Genomic DNA, 5498 nt, shown 5'->3' on the forward strand with positions numbered 1-5498 from the left:
TTTCCGCTCCGCAGATTCGCTCCTCGACTCAACCTGAAAACTAATGCGCCCGGTTGAGAATATTATTATAATAAATATATTTTATTCCATTGTTACTTTTCTTAATCCAAACTCAAGGATTACGAGTCATTTTTAAATCAAATAAAATGATTTGAATTTAATGCTGCGGGTTGTAAGAGTGTAAAAATAACACACCAGGGGGCGCTGTTGCATAGATTTAAAAACGTGTTTGTATTACACATTGCAGAGGTGACATTTTTTGTATGTAAAGTACAGAACTGAACTTGTATATCAATATCTTTACAATACACACAGAGGAAATGTGCACTTTGCTCTGCATTTATTGAGATGCTGTGGGTTTCTTGTTATTTTGCAGATTAAGAATCTCATAAAACATATGGCTAAAGTATTCAACTGCCCATAACTAGTTAAAACTACTTAATGTCGTGAAGTAGTCGTGTTTAATCCAGAAATAACATACACAGGAGCCATCCTGCGGAATAACCATGACTGTAAGTTTATACCGTTGTGCTGTACATTTACTTAAGTAAGGGATCATTACATGTGTTCCACCACTGGTGTTATGTTAGTAAATCATTTAGAAATTACTGTAGCCCTGCATGGATGAACACGTTTGAACAAGTTAATCACCCAATTTCCTTAACATTGCTTTTGATCTAATAACTTTCAGTTCATTTCAGTTCAAAGACCTTGTAATATTTCGTTTGGCTTCAAATATTCAAGACCAAAGTGCACACACCAAATCATTTCACTCATTATAATGAGGGCCTCTGTTTGCCAGAGTGCACAGTTAACACTAATTGGTAACAAGTTTATTTTTCTACAACTTGCATACTTCCACTCCTGTTCCAGACTTCTAAGAACACACACACACACACAGGAAATAAAAAGCAACCATGCCATTTGAACTCAAATATTTTGTTGTTTGCATGTCACAGACAATACAGAAGAAAGAGAGACAAACAAAGTACAGTATTGCAGGAACCTGGACGATGAGGGGGGTCACCACTCTGCTCGGGGGAAAAGGGCTATCCACCTCCCTAACATGATTTTCTTGGAAGAAAAGAGACAAAGACAAAGCCGCAGCGGCACCAGCCCCTTAATCTCACCCAGACTCTGCGCTCTTTGTGGATGTGAGAAGAAGCCAGCAGGACAGAGGGTTATATTCCACTAAACAGCCATTTTTCCCCCCATGGCACCTCGCTATCCCCGCTCCAACCACAAGGAATTTGTTTTATATGTGTGAGATTTGCCTGGCATGCTGAATGTTTTGCGGGTGATGAGACCCATGAATGGAATCAGTGTTTCCACATTATGTCACAGGCTTGTTTATCAGTCTGATGGCTAATGACCCCGATTCCTGTGAAGGTTTCAGCCCAAGGCCCGACTGGTCCACCCGCCCGCCACACTAACTTGTGTTTAACTAGGCAAACACAGACGGCGGCTTGAGCCAGAGTTGATGGGTTAAATGTCTGCGTTCTGATTTGTTGGGCTGCGTGCTGTTTTTATTCATGCAAGTATTTACCATTACAAATGAAATGCCTGGTGCCACGGCGGGGGTAAATACTACTTTGGAGATCAGGGGCGCGTAACAAGCTGATGCAAGAGCAGAAGGACAAGAGGTTGTGGGTTTGTTCAGGGTCAGCAATGGAGGAATGCCCTTGTGGGACAGATGCAGAGCCGTTTGGTTTTCTAATATGACCCCGTAAAAATAACACTGCTGACATATTGTAAGACTGCGGCACTTGGGCTGAGCTCAGGGCTTTGGTATGTCTCCTCTGACCATGGTTGGTCCTCATCTGCAGCGAGCCGCCAGGCCAGCCCAGTCCAAAAATGCATGAGCTAGTCGTTCCTCCTGTGTGATTATTCAGTTGCATCCCCCAAACTTTATAAAAGGGATTTAAAAAACAACAGCAGATAGATTCAGACTTCAGCCTGTGAAGTCATTACTGGCAGTGGTGAAACGTAGCTGAATGTCTGCACATATATGTTGCACTTGGGGTAAAAGTTTGAGGTACTTGTACTTAACTTACTTCGATTTTCCTGTTGATTTATACTTGTATTCCACCACATATCAGTGGGAAAAGTACTTTTTACTCCACTACATCTATTTGACAGCCACAGTCACTAATTCTTTTTGAGATTAAGAATAAAGAAAGACATAAAAACCTTCATTTTTGGTTTGTAATGTCTAACTGAGACAGCTGAGGCCCATCTCATACGTGCTTATTGTTTGTGGTTCCTATATATGATGCTTATTCTCTACAACTCTTATATGATTTAATGTAAGTAACTGGTGTAAGTGGGTACACGTCTATTACTTCACAAATAATGAGATTAAGATGAGTTTAGACTAGATTAGATTAGTTTAGTTTAGATTAGTTTGGTTTAGATATCAGGCACCATGCACAGAACAGCCATTGAGCCAGAGTTAGCTGTATAGCTCTGTGCCTCTGTTGTCCCTGGGAAAGGAAAATGTAAAACATAAAAGAGTTAACTGCAAACAAGTGGAAGATTTACATCACACATAAAAACGTCTCCGTCTCTTTGTTAGAAAACAGCTCAAAAACTCAATGATCACATGACTTGTCTCTGTGCTTTAGGTAATTCTGCAGCTTGTGCATCCTCTGACATCGGTGGTTTTTCCTGCTGCTCCGACAGAGAAAGCTGTTTTTAATACTTTTTCCACCATTGGTCACCTCCAAACACCCCCCTCTGCTCCTTGATGCCTGGTTCCCAGCTGTGACAATAGGTGCACTCCTGGGTGGGATTCTCACCATCGTGACCTTGACCACAAAAGTCTTGTAAAACAAAAAAAATGTCTGTAATTAAGTGCCAGCGTACGTTGCTTATTTTCCCTGCTTGAGTTTTGAGAGTGTATATCGCCGCGTGGCCGTTTAATACCCTCGACAATCACAGCAGTGAAGTGGTGAGAAGTGGATGGCTTTCAGATGAGGCTCGATATATCTCAAGTGCACTGTAAAAAAGCTCTTATCGCCAAACATCATCAAAAGGTTCTTACAGTTGATGGTCTTTTGATAGACGTTTGAGTTTTTATCTTTAAAAGGCAGCGCACCATTCACATGTCCCTGCAGAATCTAAAGCTACTAATGTTTTTTATCTATGTATTTTCTAGATCTTATAAAATAAAGTTGATATCATGCAACGTGCCACAAATTCCACTCACCGTTACATATGTGAGCAACACAGAGGCCTACTGTTAGAGGTCATACACAATAGTTAAATGGGGACTTTTACCAGTTTAATTGCTTCATTGGTCAGCTGTCCAGTGTCATGATGCCCATTAGAGCTAATCTCACTCAGGTGTTCCCAGACCACAACCGGACTCCAAAAAAAGACGTCAAGGTTGACAGTGTTGCACAATTTTAAATTTCATTTAGCAGAGCGTGACAGTGTTTTACAGTTTCCATTGTGACTGTGTCTTTTTACATGAGAAGTGCTAATACTTTGAGCTGATAACTCATTTAACCCCTATTACCTCTAAACTTGTTTTTCAAAAGGAAGACAGACATTTCATGTAAAAGATAAAAAAAGACCTTCAAACAGCGAGCGAGTCATCAGGCCGTGTCTCCGATGATGCATTGACAGGCATCTATCCTCTAATTTGTTGAAAGCACTCTGACGGGACCACGCCTCAGAGTGTAAAATTAGAATTTATAATTATGGTGTTGTGGGGACAGAGGGGTCAGACAGTACTCACTCTTATCTACTGTATGTGTTTGATGGGTTGTCACGCAGCCTTTTCTCACAAATGTTTCACTTTTAAAACTTTAAACTTTCCAATCTGAGCTATTTCGCTAATTGTGAAATAAAATAAACATTGACGACACTTTATCTCTAATTTGTACATGTTTCAAATGTCATCATTCTGTTTGAGTCACGGCAGATAGGACTGGAAACCCAAACCACACAAGTGCATGGTGACTGGTGAAACACTCTGAAATGACGCAGGTGAACAATGCCAGGGCGGTACCTCTGTCAACAGAACTGTGTTTTAATGTCCTGATTAACAGCAGTGACTCAAGTGATCAGAGGTTCGTTCTCCATGTGTCGATACAGCAGCAGCTGCATTCAGGAGAAATGTTGCTCCCACCTGTTGAGTCATGACAGAAGCGAAACATTAGAACTGGTGAAAGGAGCCACACTGAAAAATAGGGAACTGAAATTGAACAGCTGTGTTGGTCTTTACCCAGTTTGGTAATGTCAGGGCCGTCAAAGGACAACCATCAAAGGGAACTTTAGAGCAAAGTATAATTTATGAAATGGAAAAAACATTTAGATATTAAATATAAACTCTCCATTAGAACCCAAGAGTCACTTCAATGGCAAAATATTGAATTAGAGCAGGCAGGGGGAAATGACATTTATTGTGCTAGTTATTGAAATCAGCTGATATGGTCAGTTTCATATAATCTTTAGCCACATGGCCCTGCGCTGTCTGAATCTGAATCTGATATTTATTTGACCCAACCGTGACTACACCAACAACACCTATTTTTAGTTTTGAACATTTTACTACCATTCAGCGGCAGTAAAGATAAAAGTGTGCCCTAAAGCCTAATTTCCCTTTTACTACTTACATGACCTCATACTGATTCAGAGGAGAAACTCCCTTATGAAATAATTGTAAACGCTAAACTATTGCAAAATGTTCACCATTTTAATTTAGCTGTAAGTTTGGAAATAAGCATTATTTTGAAATGGATTTTGTTTACAGGGACTTTTAAAAAGTGAAAATAAGAAACTCTGATATTCGTTTCATACAATATGTTAAACTTCTGAGTTACCTCTGCCATGAGGTTATGTTTTCATTTGTTTATTTGTCTGTCTTTCAGCAGGATCACTCAAAAGCTACTAAATTGATCTATTTAATTTTGTGGAGGTTTTGGAAACAACCAATTTGATTTTCACATTTTCAACATGGTGAGATAGAGTGTAGACCTTGGCTTAGGTGTATGTTCTCTGAGCGTGCTTCTACTTTTTGATTGTTTGCTTATCATTTACATTCAGATGGTTGATTGACTGAAATTTTAAAATAAGAGTCCAAAGAAGCAAAGAAATGGGCTAAACTCAATCAATCAATCAATCAATCAAATTGTTTTTGTATTGCCCATATTCTCAAATCCCAATTTGTCTCACGGGGCTTAACAAGGTGCCACATCCTCACAATCTCCCTCACTCTCAACTCATATGAAAAACAAGCTTGGCCTGGAAACCAATGCTCATCATGAACACATCATTAAATGAAAAGACTTTGACTGTGAGGAGATCAGGACTCTGCTGCCACCAACTGTCTCATGCATGGACTCCTCTCTGGGCTCGTCTGAGATGAGTTGAGGGGAGAGAGAGAGAGAGAGAGAGAGATGTAGGAAGCGAGGGACGGAAGGAAGGAGAGAGGGAGCGAAGGAGAGAGGGAGGGATGTTTTTTCTGAGGGGGCGGGATCTTGTGACTCACC

The sequence above is a fragment of the Paralichthys olivaceus genome, chromosome 13 (assembly GCF_024713975.1).
Source record: "Paralichthys olivaceus isolate ysfri-2021 chromosome 13, ASM2471397v2, whole genome shotgun sequence".
Taxonomy (NCBI): Eukaryota; Metazoa; Chordata; class Actinopteri; order Pleuronectiformes; family Paralichthyidae; genus Paralichthys; species Paralichthys olivaceus.